We start from the raw sequence: 22646 nt of genomic DNA on the forward strand, positions 1-22646 counted from the left end.
TAAAATATTTTTAAGAATCGTCTTAAAAGCATTGAAGAGAAGAAACAATGGTGAGAAAGCATGAGGCCCAATTTAAGGAATGGAGCCCTGGTGGTGCAGTGGTTAAGAGTTCAACTGCTAATGGAAAGGTCAGTGGTTCGAACCTCCCAGTAGCTCCTCAGGAGAAAGATGTGGCAGTCTGCTACCATAAATATTTACAACCTTGGGGGAGACTTTCGGCCAACATGGTGCCATAGACAGAAGAACCAAGCAATCCCTCCACAGCAAACACCCAAAAAACTAAGTAGAACAGAGACAAATGACATTCCTGGAACCAGAACTGTCAAATAAAGAACTCAGCCAAACATGGAATGGAATAAGAAACTGACAGAGGTCAGAGAGTGACAAGAGATATGTGTGGAGGGCTCCTCTCAGCTAATACAGCACAGATTTGCAGTCTTGGGCTCCTGTCCGGGACCGGTGGTCAGAAAGCACAGGAAAGCAGCTTCAAGGAGCTTCCGGCAGGAGGCAGAACACCCGGTAGCCAGCGATACACACTTTCTTACCCCCCATCTTCTCCCTGCGGCTGTACCCCCGAGCTTCCTGGCTGGCTGTGGTCGCTTGGCTGTCTGCGAAGTGCAGCATCCATGCTGCTTGGATTTGCCCCACCCACATGAGATATCTGCGGACAGGGAGTTAAGGAAAGCAGCTTCATGGAGTCCCCAGCAGGAGACAAAGCATCCGCTAGACCTGCCTTGCTGCACCATAGCTGAGTGAGTGGCCTGCCCATTGGACAAGGAGGTGAAAATTATGGTAACTACAGATGAGCAAACAACAAAGAATGCATAGATTGCTGGATCATATGGTATTTCTGTTTCTAGCTTTCTAAGGAAGCACCATATTGTTTTCCAGAATGGTTGTATCATTTTCCATTCCCACAAGCAGTGCATAAGAGTTCCCATCTCCCTGCAGCCTCTACAACATTTGTTATTTTCTGTTTTATTGATTTGTGTGAGTAATGCCAGGGTGAGATGGGGTCTCATTGTGGTTTTGATTTGCATTTCTCTGATGGCTACAGATCATGAGCATTTCCTCATGTGTCTGTTGGCCGCTTTAATATCTTCTTTGGTGAAGTGTCTGTTCATTTCCTTTGCCCATTTTTAATTGGATTATTTGTCTTTTTGTTGTAGAGGTGTTGGATTTTCTTGTAGATTTTCGATATTAGACCTTTGTCTGATTTGTAATAGCCAACAATATTTTCCCCATCTGTAGGTTCTCTTTTTACTCTTTAGTGAAGTCTTTTGATGAGCACAAGTGTTTACTTTTTAGAAGATCCTAGTTATCTAGCTTATCCTCTGGAGCTTGTGTGTTGTTGGTTGTGGCTTGCACCCTGATAATGCCATGTATTAGGGCCTCTAGCATTGATCCTATTTTTTCTTCTATGAACTTCATAGATTCGGCTTTATCTTTAGGTCTTTGATGCATTTTGAGTTAGTTTTTGTATATAGTGTGAGGTATGGGTCCTGTTTCATTTTTTTGCAGATGGAGAACCAGTTTTGCCAGCATCATTTGTTACAAGGACTGTCTATTTTATGTGAGATTAGTATTGTCACTCCTGATCTTTTTTGGTAATTATTTGCTTGATATAGTTTTTGCATCCTTTGATTTTTTTATAAATTTACTTTGTTTCCAAGGTGTGTCTCTTGTGGAGAGCATATTGATGGATCCTGTTTTTTTTTTTTTTTTTTATCCATTCTGTCACTCTCTGTCTCCTTATGGGTGCATTTCAGCCATTTACATTCAGTGTAATTATTGATAGGTGCAAGTTCATTGCTGTCATTTTGTAATGCTTTTTTTATGGTGTTAACATATTCTTTATTCCTCTTACTCTCCTGTGCTGAGTTCCTTTTGTTTGTGTATTTCTTTTGTTTTTTTTTTTTTTCAGATTTTGTTTGTATTGAGACTTTATGTTTTTCTTCTTTATTTTGATAAGTAGGTTGGCAGTTTTTTTCTTTCAGGTTTTATATATGTCATCCCATTGCCTTCTTGCCTGCATGGTTTATGCTGAATAATCAGAACTTAGTCTTATTGTTTCTCCTCTGTATGTGACTTTTTGTTTTTCTCAAGCTGCTTGCAGGGTTTTTTCTTTGTCTTTGGTTTTAGTGAGTGTGATTATGATATGTCTTGGTATTTTTCTTTTGGGGTCTATCCTGTATGGGGTTTGTTGAGCTTCTTGGATGGTCAGCTTTTCATTGCTGATAATATTAGGGAAGTTTTCTGTCAGCAATTCTTCATGATCCTGTGTTTTCCGTTTTCTCCTCCTGTTCTGGAATTTCGATCACACACAAATTTTTGCTTTTGATTGTATCCCACATAATTCTCAGGGTTTCTTCATTTTTCTTTGTTCTTTTTTCTGCTTTTTCCTCAGAGTTGTATCTAAGTGTTTGTCTTCAATATTGCTGATTCTGTCATCTATCATTTCAAACCTGCTCCTCAGCCCTTGTATGACACTGTCCATTTCTGAAATCTTGTTTTTTATGTTTTGGATTTCTAATTGTTGTTTTTGTGTGATTTCTAGTTGTGAATTTATTTTGGCATTTTGTTCCTGTATTACTTTCCTGAATTGTTCTTTTTTTGTCTATATTTTGCATGAATTTGTCTGCCTTTTCCATAAATTTGTCTATTTTTTCCTCATTTTTGCCTCAACTCCTGGATATCTCTGAATATTAGAGATTTGAATTCCCTGTCAGGTGGTTCTAGTGGCTTTTCTTCTACTCAAAATTCATCTGGTGTTTTATTTTGGATGCCTACTGGAACTGTCCTGTCCTGTTTTTTTAATATGTTTTGAGGTTGTTTGCTGTTTTCTGGACATTCAGTAGTTATTTTGTTCGATTCTTGATTGTAGATTTGTTTGTTTCATTCTGTTTTTTTTTTGTTTGTTTGTTTTATTTGGTTACATCTGAGCAAGCAGCCTGTATGTTCTTTGTTGTTTGCTCATATGTAGTCACGATACTTTTCACATCCTTGTCCAACGGGCAGGGTTAGTCATGCAGCTATGGAGCAGCAGGGCAGGTCCTGCTGAAGGGGAGGGGCTGGGATGGGTTGTTTGTGGCACATACTAGGCCCGAAAGGGCTGGCCAGGAATCAGTGCTGGGTAGGCTCCAGAAGGCGGTGCCTGTGCTGCTCAGAGGTGTGATGTTCAGTGCATGGTGCAGGTAGGCAGGAAAGAGGGGGGAGGTTGTAATGTGTAGAACTTAAAATAAGGGTATGGGAAAGAGGAGAAAGAAATAGGAGCCAAAAACAAACAAGGAAATAAACAAAAAAAAGTGCTAAGGGAGCTTGCCATTGGAGTGGAGAGATGAGAAACTGAGAAATGGAGAAAAGCAAAAGGGAAAAAGAAAGAAAAAATAATTAGATAAAAATTTGGAAAAGAAAAGAAAACCCCAGGAGTCTCAGAGTCCCACCGGTAGGGCGGCTAAGACAGGGAAGTGGCTCTCAGGCTGTGCCGTATAGCCTCGCTAGAGACATAGATGTCACATGGCACCAGGTACTCAGGAGACAGGAAAAGAAGGTAAGTATAGAGTGAAGAGAACTGAGAAAGGGAAAAAGACAGAGAAAATAAAAATAAAAAAGAAATGCCCTGAGGGATCCTAACTACATGGCTGCACAGATTGGGGGAGTGGCGCCTAGGCTGTGCAGTGCAGCCCAGCTAGAAGGAGCTCCCAAGCTGTGAAAAGAAAAAGAAAACAGAACAAAGCAAAACCAGGGGAAAAAAAGGCCCCAGGGATTCCACCAGCATGGTGTCGCGGGCCAGGGGAGTGGTTCTCCAGTCGAGTATCACCTTATAGCCTTTCAAGAAGAAGCAAAGATGGCACACAGACCCAGATGTTCCAGAGAAAGGAGGGGGAGGAGGTGGTAGGAGGCACAGCAGAAACCAAGAGTTGCAAAGAACAAACACCTGCTCAGGGGCCCAGTCAGTGTGGGCAGGGCGAATCCAAGCAGCCCGAGGCCAAAGCAGTTGCCTCCCAGCCAAGAGACTGCCACTGATGGGAAGCAGAGGAGGCCAAAATGGGGGGAGAAAGGGGAAATTAGGAAAGCATATATCGCTCATTACCAGGTGCTCTGTCTCCTGCTGGGAACTTCTTGAAACTGCTTTCCTGTACTCCCTGTCCACCAATTTCTGACATGGGTGGGGTGAATCCAAGTAGCACAGACGCTGTACTTCCTGGCCGGCGGAGCCACTCCAGCCAGCCAGGAAGCTCGGAGGTAGAGCAGCAGAGAGAGAGTGGGGGGTGGGAAAATGTGTATCGCGGGTTACCAGGTGTTCCGTCTCCTGCTGGGCGTTCCGCAAAGCTGCTTTCCCCTGCTGTCTGCCGATCCAGACAGGAGTCCAAGATGGCGAATCTGTGCAGTGTTACCTGGTGGGGCCCTCTGCACAAATCTCTCCTCACTCTCTGTCCTCTGTAAGTTTCTTGTTCCATTCAGTGTTTGGCTGAGTTCTTTATCCCTTCATTTGGCACTTCATGTTCCAGGAATGACATTTGTCTCTGTTTTACTTAGTTTTTCAGGTCTTTGCTGTGGAGGGACGGCGTGGTGCTTCTGTCTATGGCACCATGTTGGACCGGAGTCTGTTAAATGTTTTTTACACATTAGTTGATAGACTCACTTGATTTTACTTTTTTTGCCTGTTAATATCGTGGATTACATTGATTGATTTTCAAATATTGAGTGAGACTTTCAACACTGGACTGAATCATGGTGTATAATTGGTCATGGTGTGTAATTATGTTTATATATTGCTGGATTCTCTTTGCTAATATTTGTTAAGGAGTTTTGCATTTATATTCATGAGAAATATGTGTCTGTAATTTTTTTTTTTTTTTGGTACTCTCTTATGAATTGGGAGGTATTCTCTCTCCTGATGTACATGTGACAGGATTTCCCATGTATCAATGTAAATTCCAGATGTATTAAAATTAAAAAATTAGAGATAACCCAAATTTCGTCAGTAGGAATCAGGTTCCATAAACATTGATACATCCACACAATGGCATTCCATGTAGCTATAAAAAGAAATAGGGAAGACTTTTGTAAATTCCTCTGTGGATCTCCAAAATATTTTATGAAGAGGGAGAAAATGCAGCACAGTGTGTATCGTTCTTTATGTAAGAAAGTAGGTGATACAAATCTATATATGGTTATCTGTAAGGGGAGGGGACAAAAAGAAGATGGAGAGGACAAGGATGGAATCCAAGTTTCTCTGAAGGTACTTTGTTTTACAGTTTTGAATTCATGACTGTGAAAATGTTTTATGCAATTATGAAACAAACAAAAATCTTCTTTGGAGGATGCTAGGGAACTAAGTCATTATTTTTAACACTACTAAATAAGAGGCAGGGAGAGAATATCCTAACTTCCTTTTAGGAACTGTATCTCAGGCTAACCACATAGTTTATGAAAGAAAGTTTTTTTTTTTTAGAATCCCTGCTAATAAATGTAGAAAAAAATGATAGTAGAGTTTTTTTATTGTGTGGTTTCTCCAACTCCTGATGAAATAATGAATCTAATCACTGATCATCAAAAGCTGCTAAAATCATGAGGTGAAAAGCTAACGGGGAACTTGATGTCTCAGGCCGAGAACACCTGAACATATTCATGGATTTTAGCATCATAAAAATAAACAGCCCTATATTAGTCCCTCTGAATGTAATGCAGTAATTGAAGTAGAATCCGATCAAGTCTCTAGGTCCATCTACTAATTTGTAGGAGATACATGGGATAGAGGAACATGTTGAACGAACTACAGGTATGCAGATAGTAACACCCAGACTGTGTGAAATTCTGTAGGTAGGCCAAACGTCCTTTACTTCAACAGGTAAATAGCCTCCCCTCTCCTGCCAAAAAAAAAAAAAGGAGAGCAGGGGAGCCTACAGATTTAAGAAACACACCAACTAAATGCAGTGGGTGGAACTTCTTAGTTTCTTAATAGAAAAAAAAAATGTGAGAAAATTAGGGAAATTCAAACACTGCATAATTTAAAAGGTGCTATTAGAACCTTTTTTTTTTTTTATTAGAACCACTTGACTGCAGTGGGTGATGGGTATTAGAAAATGGTGTTAATTTCATTGGCTGTAATAAGACTATTGTAGTTATGCTTTTAAAACAAGAGTCCTTGTCTTTGAGAAATGTATTCAGAAATATTTCTGGATTAAATATGATGTCTGGGACTTGAGGAGGAGTGGGGATTATAGATGAGACAGTGTTGGTGGTTTCAAAGCAGGTTTAGGGGGTTATTGTACAATTCTCTCCAATTTTGTTTACGTTGAAAATTTTCCGTGATACTTTTAAAAATTAGAATTAACAACAATAAGATTTGTAGAAAGCATTTCCCTTTTTCTACCAAGTAAAGAATACTCACAAATGGTGTAATACCACCACCCCCACCATAGTATTACATGCAATTCCCAGCATATTAGTTTTAACTTTCTCAGTTCCCTGATTCTTAAGGAAACCCTGTGAGACTGCAAATGAAAGTGACATTGTTATCTTAATAACTTCGAATCTCACTGATTATAGGATTAATTGTGGGAATACTTTAGAAATAAGGCTAGGAAACAGTTTTGGTTCAAAAAACATTGATTCTGCCTTTAGCCTCACCTTATCCCTTCTTCTAGTGTTGAGGGAATTTTTTTTTTTTTTTTTTAATCTCCTGCCAACACACTCTTTCCACAAATATAAAAAGAAAGAAAACATCGTTATCATTGCATAAGCATTAAACCAGACTGCCATATGCACCACAGGGAATCTGCTGATGAGATTACAACGTTGGAAAGAAACCCTACCCTTTTTATGTTACCCAGCAGATATAATTCGTTACATACATGCTGTCAAGATTAACAGTAATTTGTTTTCATGTAAGAAGACTTCACACCACAGTTTGCTATATGTTCTTTTATATTTATCTTAAATTAGCCAGGTAATTGAGGTAGCCATCTGTGCTAATTAATTGCCTTTATTCTAAGGAAAAATAAAATGTGTATCTCTTTGACAAGCAGATGGTTACAACTTGGAACTGGCACCTAAACTAAACTCCCACGGTGACAGAAAGATGGGAGTGCCACCTTCCCTGATGTTTACATTTCAAAGAGGTGGCTTGCCCAGGCATTAAGAAAAACATTCCTGGGTTGTAATACTGGTTAAGAGTCTTTAAAACATTTCCATACACGTCAAAAGTACAGAGGAAGGATTTACAAATGCATGTTTTCTTAAAGAAATGCTCTAAGAAAAAGGTGGAGGGGGAATGTCTGCCTCTTGGCAACAGGGAAAAAAATTTTTTTTTTTAATTTATCCCATGCTAGCTAATTGCTAATCCCTTAAAATCCTAGAAAACTAACCACCACTTGTACCCCTTTTCTACCTGTGCTTCCAGTATCCAAGGATAGTTTGGGTACCCTTGGTCTAAGGTCACTTTTATATACATTTCTACCTTTTGTTTTTGCTGGAGAAATTATCACATTATATTGTCATTGTTCATGCTTTTTTTTCTAATGTTATACTAGACTGCTTAAGGGAATGAACTATTTCTTTTCATTACTGGATCCCTGGTATCTTGTGGATCACCAGTGACTAGGATAGAGCCTGGCACAGAGGAGTGACTGTAAATATTTGATGAATGACTAAAATAAAGAGTAATCAGGGTTTTTTAAAGGAACAATATGTAGGCTGAATAATGCCCCCAAAGATATCTCTGTCCTATTCTTAGGAACCTTATATGGCAAAAGAGACTTTATAAATGTTATGAAATTAAGGATCTTAATGGGAAAATAATCTTGGATTATCCATGTGGGCCTAAATATAATCACAAGTGTCCTTATAAGAGGAAGAAAGGAGATTTGAAGATGCGTCAGTGCTGGCTTTGAAGATGGAGGAAAGGCCATGTGCTAAGGAATGCAGCTATAGAAGCTGGAAAAGGCAAGGAAACAAATTCACCCCTAGAGCTTCCAAGGAAGCACAGCCCTGACAGTCCCTTAATTTCAGCCCAGTGAAATTGATTTCCGACTTCTGGCCTCTAGAATTGTAAGAAAATAAATGTGTTGTTTTAAGCCACGAAATTAGTAGTAATCTGTTACAACAGCCATATGAAACTAATTCACAAGAAGAGTTCTGTGTACTAAGAAGAATAATCCAGTGGGAAATAATACTAGGAGAGTGGGAAATGGGTCAAAGGCCGTTAACAGTAGTCATGTAGAGTAATGAGATCCTGAACTTTGACATATTTTAGTGATGGCTGTTAAGAGACATTTCAACGATGGGATTTCAGAGCAACCCATGTGATAGACTAGGCTTGAAGTGCAGGAGACAAAGTTATAAAATGAAGGTAAGATTTTATGGCAGGCTAATTTTTTTTTTTTTTTTTTTAATCATAAGGATTATATTGTCATTTTGCACTGGGGAAAATAGGAAAAAGTTTTGAAAGCACATGTGTTGGGTTCATATTTGGACAGGATGAAATTGCAATGTAAGGAAATTTCAGATGGAGATTTTAGGAGGCAGTGGGAAATACCTTTGTAAGGAGTTTTGAAAGGATTCAGAATATATCATTCACATAGGAGGTAATGCAAATGGGTGAAATCACCACGGGAAAGAAGGTTGAAGAGATAATCTCTGAGTGTCTTAAGAGTCAAGGGAAGAAAATCTAGGCTTGACATGAGGAACTTGTCAGGTTGGTGGCCATGCATGGATGACTATTGGTCATTATTTGTTAGGCCTTTTCCTTGACAGAGGAGAGATTTATTAGTGAAATCAGTCTGTTCTGTAAACTTCTGATCTTGTACGTGAGGTAGTTCAGGTAGCTGTATTTGAAGAGGCACCAACAATGGATCTACTGAAGAGACAGGTTTGTCAGCCTTGCTAAAGCCAAAACAAAAGGAAGAAATCTCTACAGAGATCATAAAGAACAGAAGGTCCAAAATCATACTTTGGTGGGAAGTATGAACCGAGGAGTAAGACATTGGCGCTTCTCAGTAGAGTTGAGATGAGTAGAATTGATATGATCCTTGTAGCTAGGTTTAAGAGATTGTACTTGTAGCCTGCAGATCATGACCTGATTCATCCAGGCAGATTGATAGGGCCTCTGTTATATGGATCGATTGGTTTGATATACTCTATTAATGCTTTGTAACAGCCTGTACTTTTATAATATGGCATATAAAGTGACTGTCCTCAACACTGTTCCTTAGAGAGTTTTGAGACTGATTTTCTTTTTTCCCTTTTTCAAGTCTTTTATTGATGATGTCTGTGCCAGTCTTTATGTGTGGATACTTGTCTGTCAATCTTGGGAATGTATGTAATTTTCTCATAAACGTCAATCTAATTATAGTTCCTTTTTTTAAAATAAAAAACTATGTATATTTTTTCCTATTGTCAATACGGACTCATGGCATTTTGCTACTTAACTCTGTTTTCTTTTTGGTACTCAACCTGTTGATTGGTCGTCAGGAACTTCTTTACGCTAGCCCCTGGGTCCCTTGACACAACCCTATACACACACATGCATCTATATGGATACATGTATATATATTATATGTTTTTAAACCTCAAGGGCAGAGGGTTGAGTTAGTCATACTCTTTATTTCATAGCACATTTTCACCACTGGCATATGCAAGGCTCATCTTTTTATTCTTACATTCCATTTCTCACTCCATTCTCTTTCCTGTTTCCTGTCCCACCCCCACTACAATAGACAGTCTAATGCATTTAATATGTGACTTATTAACCATATAAATTTTGTTAGTGTCCTTGATTTTTGCTAATATCAATATGTTCCACACTCTCCTTTCGCCTTTTGTAGTCCATACAAAGAAATTTCACTTACTTTGTACCTTTCTTACCACATAAAAAAATAGTCATGCTACTGAAGAGTTCTCATTCCTTTTAGTGTTAGAGGACAGAATTTTGAGGGCTATGACACACATGTACTGCTGCAGTGATACCGTTAGAGCCACTTTAGTAAACACAGCTAGAGAGATATATTTACAGAATATTATATTTTCCAATTTAAGTCTAGAATTAACTTTAAAACATACCTACTTTAAGTTTAATTTTGTTCAAACCAAAACTTGGCTTTCTTTTATGATTTCTTAAACCATGGAATATTCTTTCTAGCTTAAAATGTAATTATAGACATGTTTCATCCATTTAGAATGAAACCGAGATAACAAAAATACTATATGAACAAGTGCCCCATGTTTGTGACTCCCCACAAACCTGCCATTGTGACCCTTTAATTTAGAAAAACTTGGCTGAGGAGCTAATTAGGAAGCTGTTAGGTAAAAAGTAAACACACCTTCCCATTTCCCTTTTAGTAGGTAGTAGCTAACGTCATTGGTGCATATAACGTTAATCACAGAAAATGTATAGAGTGAAAAGAGCCTGAAGCCCTAGACAACAGCAATATTTAAGGACAGAGGAGATGAAGGCTAGCCCATGAAGTAACTGAGGAGTGAACATTGGTAGAAAAAGAGAGATAAGCAAAAAATATGTCTAAGCAGAGGAAAAATGTACAGGTGCGAAAAAATGAATGTCAAATAGACTGGTAAAATGAGATGCAGAGGATCCATTTAAATAGTTACCTCTGACTCAGAAAAAAAAAAAAATGCCAAAGTATACACAGAACCATTCCACTGGTGAAATTGAATATGCATTGAATTGTGGCCTTAACGAAATTTTAATATTTGCTAAATTTTATTTTTCATTGTCTGATCTTGCTGGCTTTCTGTCTTAGTTATCTAGTGCTGCTATAATAGAAATACCACATGTGGATGGCTTCAACAAACAGAAGTTTATTGTCTCACAATTTAGAAGGCTAGAAGTCCAAATTCAGGGTGCCAACTCTAGGGGAAGGCTTTCTCTCTCTGTTGGCTCTAGGGAAAGGTCCTTGTCTTCTTTCAACATCTGTGGGTCCAGCCTCTCCTAGAGATCTCCATGTGTCTTGTCATCAGTCTTCCGCTGGGTCTAGGAGGTTCTCGATGCAGGGATCCTAGGTCCAAAGGACGCTCTCCACTCCCAGCTATTATTTCTTGGTGGTACTGAGGTCCCCTCTCTCTGCTTGCTACTGTCTCCTTTATCTCTTGTAAGATAGGTGATACAGGCCACACCCCAAGGAAGCTCCTCTTACATCCAGTCAGGGCTGTGACCTGAGTAAGGGTGGTGACTTAAGTAAGGGTGATGCATTTTACCCTAATCCTGCCCCATTAACATAGCAAAATAGCCTAGTCCATTTTAACATAACCTAATCCTGCCTTAGTAACCACAAGGCTTAAAACACATCACGAAATGAAGGATTATTACATCAGATCACAAAATGGAGGACAGTCATACAATACTGGGAATCATGGCCTAGCCAAGTAGAGACATACTTTTGGGGGACACAGTTTAATCCATGATACCCTCTGTCTTAGTCATCTAGTACTGCCATAACAGAAATACCACAAGTGGATGGCTTTAACAAATAGAGATTTATTTTCTCACAGTCTAGTAGGTTATAAGTTCAAATTCAGGGCGTCAGCTCCAGGGGAAGGCTTTCTTTCCCTGTTGGCTCTGGAGGAAGCTTATTCTCCTTAATCTTGCCCTGGTTGAGGAGCTTCTCAGGCACAGGGACCCTGTGTCCAAAGGACGCACTCTGCTCCTGTTGCTGCTTTCTTGGTTGTATGAGGCCCCTGTCTCTCTGCTAGCTTCTGTCTTTTATATCTCAAGATATTGCCTCAAGACACAGTCTAATCCTGTAGGTTGAGTCCTGCCTCACTAACACAACTGCTGCCCATCCTCTCTCATTAACATCATAGAGGCAGGATTTACAACATATAGAAAAATCACACAATACCAGGAATCATGGCCCAGCCCAACTGATACACACATTTTGAGGGAGGGACATAATTCAATCCATGACACCCTTCTTTGCCTCCTTCTGTCCTTGGCTATCCTATTAATTGATCCTTGACTTCTTTTCAGTAGTACCTGCATAGCCTCTCTTACTTGATGTGCAAAGTGACTGCCTTCCCAGCTTGTAACTTCTGGCTTCATCTTATATTTTGACACTTCTTCCACAGACTAACTCAATAATGCCTACCTGCTTCCCTACTTGAATTGGTCCTGAAACCTCCACACAACCCACTTACTAACCTACAATGCAACTTCTTCTATAAGTGTTTTAAATATATGTATATATTATCTAAGAGAAGATGCTGTTTAAGGAAGAGTAATAAAACAAAAAATGCTGTGTGTTTGTAACTAGGGTGCTAATATGGAAACAACATTGCATTCCTGGAATAATGTGATAATGGAATTTGTTTGCTAAAAATAATTTTTTGGAAGTTTTGCATTGGTATTTATGAGTGATGCTGGTGTGTATTTCTCCTTTTTTGTATTTTCTTTATCTGGTTTAGGTTGCAGTGCTACATTTTCTTCATAGAAGAAATTATGAAGTATTCCTTCCTTTTCAATGCTCTGAAATAATTTATAGATCATTGGAACTAGCTAGTCCTTCACAGTTTCTTAGAATTCCCCAGTGCTTTGTTGTGGGGTGGTTCCTTAATAACCCTCTACTTCTTTGATAAACATTGGTGTGGTTAAGCTTTCTAATTTTATTGTGATAGATTTTGGTAATCTGTCTTTCTCTAGTAACGTATAGATTTAATCTTGGTTTTCAAATTTATTTGGATAGAGGTTTCTGTATTCTTCCTTATTAATTTCTGCTTTTATCCTTATATTCTTCTTTGTGTTTTCTTTCTCATTTACTTTTTCTAGTGTTTTGAACTGAGAATTTAAATAGCACCTTCTTTCCCTTTCCTGTGGTCCTGTTCTAATCTTCTTCATTGATTTTTTTGGATTTATTGATTCGGGGTGGAATTAATCTTACTAATGGTCTCTTCAGCCCTTCCTCAGGCTCTTTGCCTAAATTCCTCCCCTGTCTCCCTAGCATTTTTTTCTCAGGCTGTCTTGGTTCACCACAGAGCCTTATAGCAGATCTGGGACAGGGCAGAAACATGTGGGATTGTGTCACTGGGATTTGGAGCTTTTTCTCTTCTAACACATACTTATTTTGCGCTTTTTGGGTATTCTCTGTCTTCAAATAATGTTGAAGATGTGTTTTTGCATAGAAATCTCATAGTTGTGAAGTTATTTCCTATCACTCAGGGAAGAAATTTGGGGAGATTGCTTACCACCCACCCACCCACCATTGTCTTCAGCTACCAAGAAATCTTTTTGGTATTTCCTCATTTTGGCATTTCCTCTTTAAGCATAAGATTTATCCCTCAATAAGTATTTTAATTTTCTGCTTAGAAGGTATCTTTTTAAGTAAAATATATTTTTTTAAGATCTTGTCCTCTGTATACTAACTCCTGTTTCAAGGAAGGACAGAAAGTTAAAGACTAAATTCTTAATTTTATTATGGAAAAGTTTAAACATACATAAAAATAGAACTAGTATAATGAACTTCCATGTATTCATCATCCAGTTTCAACAGTTATTAACTCATGGTCAGTTTTGTTTCATTTATACCAGTGCTTCTCAACAAGGGACAATTTGCCCACAGGGATGTCAATATTTCAGAACATTTTTGATTGTCACAACCTGGGGTGTGGGGGTACTATTGTCATTTAGTGGGTAGAGGCCAGATATACTGCTAAACGTGCTACAATTCACAGGATATCCCCACACAACAAAGAGTTGTCCAGCCCCAAATGTCAGCCGAGGTTGAGAACTCTATACCTGGCCTTCAAGCACTGGCACTTTTATAATATTCAGTTGTTCTATCCAAGAACGAGAGATTTATTTCTACTTGTTCAGGTCTACTTTAATGTCTTTCAAGAGTATTTAAAAATATTCCTTATATAGATTTTACATATTTCTTGGGAATTATTCCTAAGTATTTAATCTTTTTTACTGTTTAAAATGGGGTTTTCAGTATCATTATGAACTCTCAAATTTATTGTTAGTGTAAATTAAGACTATTAATTTTATATCATAATGCCTCACTGAATCAGTTTTATCAGTGATTATCTGGGGAGTTTTAGATATAGTATCTTATTATCTGCAAAATGAGATACTTTTACTTCTTTACTCATTTTTATGCCTCTAATTAATTTCTCTTGTCTAATTGCATTGGTTAATACTCCTAGTAAATATAGTGTTGAATGGTGGCAAAAAGAATGGGCATCCTTTCCTTGTTCCTGATCATAGTGGAAATGTCTCTAGTGTTTCTTCAGTAAAAAAGATAGTGGCTTTAGGACTAAGGTATATATATTTTATCATGTGGCATAAATACCCCTCAATTGTCATTTTCTTGAGTGTTTTTATTGTAAATGGTACTGAATTTTGTTAAAGCATTTTTCAGCATCTCTAGAAAATATGCATATAATTTATCTTTTAGACAATACACTATTATACACTATAAAAAAAAAAAAAAAAAAACCAAACTCGTTGCTATCAAGTAGATTCCCACTCATAGCAACCCTATAGAACAGAGTAGAACTGCCCCACAGGATTTCCAAGGAGTGGCTGGTGGATTCAAACTGCTGACCTTTTGGTTAGCAGCCAAACACTTAACCACTGTGCCACCAGGGCCCCATTATACACTACAGTAAGTACTATAATAAGGAAATGGGCTGTTGGAGCTTAGAACCAGGAAAGGGTGCACAGAGGACTTAACATTTGAATTAAAATGAAGGCTACATACAGAGGAATTTGATATATTGGAAAAAGGGAGTAGACATTCAAAATTAGAAATGATTACAGAAATGAAAAAAATATCATGGAGGTACTTAGTTACCTAATGCTGCTATAACTGAAATACCACACGTGGATGACTTCAACAAACAAATTTATTTTCTCCCAGTTTATGAGGCTAGAAGTCTGAATTCAGAGCACTGGCTCTAGAAGAAGGCTTCTTCTCTCTGTCAGCTCTGGAGGAAGGTCCTTGTCTTTTCAAGTACTGCTTCCTGGTTCCTTGGAGATCTCCATGTGTCTTGGCATCTCTCTTCGCCCATTTCTGCTTGCCTAATTTCCTTTTATCTCTTGTAAGAGATTGACTCAAGACACACCCTACACTAATCCTGCCTCATTAACATAACAGAAAACTCTTTTCCAAATGGGATTCTAACCACAGGCATAGAGGTTAGGATTTACAACACATATTTTGGGGGACACAGTTCAATCCATAACAGTACTTTAGGAGTCCATCATGGGCTTTGTATACCAAACTGTCTTTCCCACTTCATAATCCTCTTCTAATCCCTTCTTTACATTCTCCGTTCTCCTAGTCACCTTTATACTCTCACCTTCCTTAGATGAGCTTGCTTCAGTCTTTTGTCTACCTAATACTTCATCCCTCATGCATTATTTTTTTAATTCAACTTTACTTTCCTAATTTTTCCTCTTGCTGTTATCTTTTAGACAGATAAGCAAGCCCTTATTTAAATATCATTAGTATTTTTTTTTTTTTTACACATTTAGTCTCACCCAATCACATAAACCATTGGTGATTTCTTTCTTTTTTCTTGTTTTGTATTTTCAGGATGGAAAAGCAGTTCTAAAACCCCAAAATCAACTCAAACTCAACACTCATCATTTCAAGGGCTGGTGAGGAAAAGATTCAAAAGGGATGAACCCTGGTACTTCAAATCAGAAAAATTCTGCATATATGAAGATAGAGTAAAGAAATACCAGAACAAATATAAAAGTTTCCAAATAGTTTCAGTCACTCATAAGAAAATCTTCACTGTAGAAAAGAGCCAAAAAAAAAAAAAACAAAACTGAATTTGACCAAAACTTCAGTCTGAAATCAGTTCTCATTAGGCAACAGAGGATTGCTAGAGAAAAATGTGAAATACAAAGAAATAGCTTCAAGCAGAATTCAGATTTACTTAACCACGCAGAACTCACAGCAGAAAAATGCCATAAATGTAATATATGTGAGAAAACCTTTATTTGCAGTTCATCCCTTTGTAAATATGAGAAAAAACGTACCAGAGAGAAATTAAATATAAAGAATGTTTGAAAGCCCTCATCCAAAGTTCTGTTCTTATTCATACTGGAGAGAAGTCCTATAAACGTAAAGAAAATGGGAAAGCCTTCAGCCATAATACATCCCTTTGTAAGCATGTAAGAACCCATACTTTAGAGAAATCCTGTGGATGTAAACAATGTGGCAAATCCTTTAGTCGAAGGTCATAAATATAATCCAGGTAGGAAGGCATCCCTTACTGGATGCCAGAGAATTCATCTCAGAAAAAAGCCCTGTTTATGTAATGAATGAGGCAATACCTTTAAGTCTAGCTTATCTCTTCTTTATCAACAGAGAATTCAGACCAGAGAGAAACCTTTTAAATGTAGTAAATGTGGGAGAGCCTTCAGAGTACATCTCTTATTCAACATGAAAGCATTCACACTGGAGAAAAAGCTTATAGATGTAATGAATGTGGAAAAGGCTTCTATTTCAAGACTTAATAGACATCAAATAATTTATACTGGTGAGACATTGTATAATTGTAATAAATGTGGTAAAGCCTCAAGTTCCCACTCAGCACTTATTATTCATGAGAGGCTTCCTACTGAAGAGAAATCATGTAAATGTAAAGTGTCTGGAAAGCTTTCAGACAAAGTTCAGCTTTCGTTCAACGTCAGAGAATGCGTACTGGAGAAATACCCTGTAAATGTAATGAGTGTGGGGAAAAAAAAATTCAGGTGTAACTCATCCCTTAGTAATCATCAGAGAATTCATACAGAAAAAAACCCTGTAAGTGTAACACATGTGGAAAAACTTTTAGACAAAGTTCATCCCTTACTGCTCATCAAAGGATTCATTCCAGACAAAAAACCCTATGAATGTAATGTGTGTGGGAAACTCTTCAGTCAGAGGTCATCCCTTATAAAATTCATATTGAAGAGGACTCCTTGAATGTAGGTTTGCATGTATGAAAGCCTTAAACCGAGACTCATCAGAGAATGTATACTTGACAAAGATTTGATAAATGTAACAAATATGAGAAAACTTTCTATTTTAGATATTTCTGATTTAGTACTCATTAGATATTAAATTCCAAGGATAACCCCTGTAATAAAAACGTGAGGAAAATTTTATACCTGTCAGTCACATTCTTAAATATCCTGAGACCAATGATTCACAGTTAGAGACATTGTCTCTGGCCATTTATATGATAAAAGGTGGAGATATTCATATTCTCTCTCTCTTTCTTTGTCTGTGTGTGTATGTCTGTCCTCTGTCTTTCACCAGCATTATACACTAGATGTGATATATGTTCATGATAAAAATCTGGGTGCATGAATGCTGCCTTTTTCACTAGAATGTTAGTTGCAATAAATATGCTATTTTATTGCATATTTATTGCAACTAACATTTTAATAGCTAACAAAATAATTGACCTTAAATATATATATGCTCGGGTTTTTATAGAGCAGAGTACAAAATAAAAGATAAAAACAAATTGTAAACTACTCTTCAGTCTTTGGAATTTGCCTTTTGCTACCCTATTGTCAAACTTTCTGTATGATTTTCATTAAAAAAAGAGAAAATATATATCTCTTCTTCCATTGTTCTATCATTGCCAAATTATGCATAATACGTCGCATATTTTCTATGTAATTCTAATATTTTTCTCAGAATTATTTTCTTTATTGCACCAAAGTTATGATTATTATAAAACCACACTTGCTCTACTGTCAACAGTTATCTTAGGTAATTTAAGTAGAAAAAAATACAGTTTGTTGAGGCAGTCACTTCAGAGCTAAACCTTTTTTTTTTAATTGACTACAAAAGAAATCCTATGAAAGTTTGAAGAATGTCACCTGTTGCAGCATCTTTACAAAGACATCAATAATTTCATAAAATAAAATCATATTTCCCTACTTGGTGTTTTCTAGTGTTGGAAAATTTCAGACTACGGAGGAAAATAAAAGATGGACTACGGAGGAAAATAAAAGATGGTAAATAATTTTGGGCTTTGGAAACCAGTAAATATTTAAGTCCAACTTTAGGCCAGGTACTATGCTGGGCACTGGAAATTGTAGAGAAGAAAGAAACAGGCCCTATCTTGAAGAAATCACGAATTGGAAATGGGGAGAGGAGGGGATTTGAAGAGAATTGCAAATGGAAAAGCAAATTAACGTAATATGTTGAAATTGGAAAAGTTTTTTTAATTTTATTTAGTGAAAATATACACAGCAAAGGATACACCATTTCAACAATTTCTACATGTACAATTCAGTGGCATTGGTTATTTAAGTTGCGCAACCATTCTCACTAACCTTTACCAAATTATTCCACCACCATTAACGTAAACTCACTGCCCCCTAACAGTCTCATCTAACCTTTTTAGTAGGTGGTATGAATTTGATCCAACTTAGTTCTTTAAAAGAATACAGTACTCAAGCAGACATAATTTTACTTATTAAGTCAAACTAGTGTTTGGTTCAAAGACTTCCGGAGGTAATTTTGGTTTAACACTTAAAGATTATTGCAAGGGCAATAGTTTCAGGACTCATCCAGCCTCAATGACTCCAGAAGTTATGGATTCCATTTGGAATTCTCAAGCTGGAAGAACTGGAGAAAAAGATTAAGCCTGAACTTAAACAATATTGAAGGATTCTATGGGAAAAGTAATAAAGGATACAGGAAGCATGAAAAGAAGATGGAAGAAAAACACAGAGTCAGTGTACCGAAAAGAATTGGTCAACGTTCAGCCATTTCAGTAGGTAGCATATGATCCAGAACCAATGATACTGAAAGAAGTCCAAACTGCACTGAAGGCATTGGCAAAAAGCAAGGCTCCAGGAATTGATGGAATACCAATTGAGATGTTTCAACAAACAGATGCAGAACTGGAGGTGCTCACTTGCCTATGCCAAGAAATTTGGAAGACAGTTACTGGCCAACTGATTGGATGAGATCCATATATATGCTCATTCAAAAGAAAAATAATCCAACAGAATGCTGAAATTATCAAACAATATCATTAACACCACGTAAAAGTAAAATTTGTTGAAAATCATTCAAAAGCGGTTGCAGCAGTACATCAACAGGGAGCTGCCAGAAATTCAAGCTGAATTCAGAAAAGGATGTGGAATGAGGGGTATCATTGCTGACATCAGATGGTTCCTGGCTGAGAGCAGAGAATAGCAGAAACATGTTTACCTGTGTTTTATTAACTCTGCAAAGGCATTCAACTGTATGGATCATAAAAAATTATGGAAAACATTGTGCAGAATGGGAATTTCAGAACACTTAATTGTGCCCATGAGGAACCAGTAATTAAAACAAGAGGCAGTCATTTGAACAGAACAAGGGGATACTGTGTGGTTTAAAGTCAAGAAAGGTGTGTGGCAGAGTTACATCCTTTCACCATATTTGTTCAATCTGTATGTCGGGCAAATCTGAGAAGCTGGACTATACGAAGAAGAATGGGGCATCAGGATTGGAGGAAGATCCGTTAATAACCTGCAGTATGCAGATGACACAACCGTGCTTGCTGAAAGTGAAGAGGCCTTGAAGCACTTACTGATGAAAATCAAAGACCACAGCCTTCAGTATGGATTACACCTCAAAGAAAACAAAAATCCTCACAGCTGGGTCAATAGGCAACATCATGACAAGCAGAGAAAAGACTGAAGTTGTCAATGATTTCATTTTACTTGGATCCACAATCAATGCCCATGGAAACAGCAGCCAGGAAGTCAAACGACGTATTGCATTGGGCAAATCTGCTGCAAAAGACCTCCTTAAAGTGTTAAAAAGCAAAGATATCACTTTAAAGACTAATGTGCTCCTGACCCAAGCCGTGGTGTTTTCAGTTACCTCATATGCATGTGAAAGCTGGATAATAGTTAAGGAAGACCTTTGAATTATGGTGTTGATGAAGCATATTGAATCTACCATGGACTTCAAGAAGAATGAACAAATCTGTCCTGGAGGAAGTACAGACACAATGCTGCTTAGAAGCAAGGATGGCACAACTTGGTCTCACATACTTTGGACATGTTATCAGGAGGGACCAGTCCCTGGAGAAGGACATCATGCTTGGTAGAGGGTCATCGAAAAGAAGGAAGACCCTCAATGAGATAAACTGACACAGTGTCTGCAACAATGGGCTCAAGCATAATGATTGTGAGGATGGCACAGAACCAGGCAGTTAGTTTTGTTGTATATAGGGTCGCTATGAATCAGAACCCACTCGACGGTACCTAACAACAACAATTGAGAATTTTAGATTATGTTCTGCATTCCCCCCCTTTTGATCAGGATTCTTCTATAGAATCTTTGATCAAAACATTCAGTAATGGCAGCCAGGCACCGTCCAGTTCCTCTGGTCCCAGGGCAGAGAAAGTAGTTGTTCATGGAGGCAACCAGACATGCATTCCATTTCTTCCTCCACTTCCTGTCTCTCCTTCCTCTGCTGCCCCAGAAAAATGGAGACCAATTGTTATACTTTTGAAGACCTCAGGCCTTACACAGTGAACTAGGAGGTAGAACAGAAGCACTGAAAAACAATATTAGGCCAATTGACTGGTATGTCACATGAAACCATGACCCTGAAACACCAAACCAAAAAACAAATTCCATGAGGTGTTTGGTTGTACAGAAGCAGCATAAGCAGCAGTTATTGTTTTGTTTTTTCTTTTTTGTTTTGTAAATATATATATAAACCAAACCCATTGCTGTCGAGTAGATTCTGACTCATAGCGACCCTATAGAACAGAGTAGAACTACGCCATAGGGTTTCCAAGGAGTGCTTGGTGGATTCAAACTGCCAACCTTTTGGTTAGCAGCTGTAACTCTTAACCACTACACCACTAAGATTTTTATATATATATTTGTATGTATTTATAGATGTTTTTATATATATATACACATACACACAGAAAACACATTTATGTATACATAAAACACAGCATTTGCTAATTCATTTTTAAAGTATACAGCTTAATGATATCAATTACACGAGTCGCTGGTGCAACCATTACCCTTAACCAATACCAGATTTTCATAAAGAAATTCACTGCTTCCCAAACAATGTCACACCTTCTCCCTCTCACCTCTCACTTCCACATCTGGTATCCACTAATAAACTTTGGTCTCTCTATATTTGCCTTTTCTGGTCATTTTATTTAAGTGAGATCATAAAATATTTGTCCTTCGTGATTGACTTGAGGAACCACCACACTTTTCCACAATGGTTGTAACGTTCTGCATTACCACCAGCAATGGATAAGGGTTCAGATTTACCCACATCCTCGGCAACATTTGTTATTTTCCATTTTTTGTTGGAATCTTAGCCATCCTAGCAGGAATGAAGTGGTGTCTCATTGTGGTTTTGATTTGCCTTTATATATTCTGGATTTTAGACCCTTGTCTGTTATATGGTCCTGACATATAATCCTTTTAGTATGTCTGTGTATTCAGTTTGCTAATATTTTGTTGAGAATTTTTGCATTTATATTCATCATGGCTATTGGCCCATAGTTTTATTTTTTGTGGTGTCCTTGTCTTCTTATGCTGTCAGGGTGATGCTGCCATGATAGAGTGGATTAGGGATAATTCCCTCCTCTTCTGATTTTTGGATCAGTTTGAGGATTGGTGTCACTTCTTCTGTAAATGTTTGGTAAAAATCCCTAATGAAGCTGTCCAGTCCTGGACTATGCTTTGTTGGGAGGTGTTTTATTACTTCTTTGATCACTTGTTATGAGTCTGTTGAGGCCTTCAATGTCTTCTTCAGTTAGCGTAGGAAGTTTGTGTTTCTGGGATTTTGTCCATTTCACCTAAGTTATCAAATCTATCAGCATACAATTGTGCATAGCATCTTTTAATGATCATTTTTATTTCATTAGGCTCTATTGTAATGTCCCCATTTTCATGTCCAATTTTAGATATCTATGTCGCTTCTTTTTGTTGTCGTTGTTAATCTAGTAAAGGCTTTTCCATTTCATCATCCTTTCAAAAAAAACCAACTCCTATTTTCTTTGATTTTTTTTATGTGACTTTTCTATTCTCTATTTCCTTTATCTCTGCTCAGATCTTTGTTATCTCCTTCCTTCTGGTTGGTTTGTTGTTTTTCTAATTCCTCAAGTTTTTCAGTTAAGTTTTTGAGTAATGATCTTCTTTTTTAATGTAGGCATTTACAGCCATGAATTTTCCTCTAGCACTGCTTTCCATGTGTCTCATAGATTTTAATATTTAATATATCGTACTTTCGTTTTCATTCTTTTCTAAATATTTTCTGATTTCCCTTTTGATTTCTTCCTTGACCCACTTGTTGGTTAATAATGTGTTTTTAAATTTCCATATTTTTGTGTATTTTCCAGTTTTCTTCCTGTTATTAATATCTAGTTTTGTACCATTGTGGTTGGAGAAAATACCTTGTATGATTTCAGTTTTCTTAAATTTATTCAGGCTGGTTTTGTGAACTAACATGCAGTCTGTCCTAGAGAATGATCCATATCCACTGGAGTAGAATATATATTGTGCTGTTTGTCAGTGGAATGATTTTTGTGTCTGTTAGGTTTAGTTTGTTTATCATGTCATTCAAGTCTTTTGACTGCTTAGTAATCTTTTTAGAAGTCCTGTCCATTACTGAAAATGCTATATTGAAGTCTC

The sequence above is a fragment of the Loxodonta africana genome, chromosome 2 (assembly GCF_030014295.1).
Source record: "Loxodonta africana isolate mLoxAfr1 chromosome 2, mLoxAfr1.hap2, whole genome shotgun sequence".
Lineage (NCBI taxonomy): Eukaryota > Metazoa > Chordata > Mammalia > Proboscidea > Elephantidae > Loxodonta > Loxodonta africana.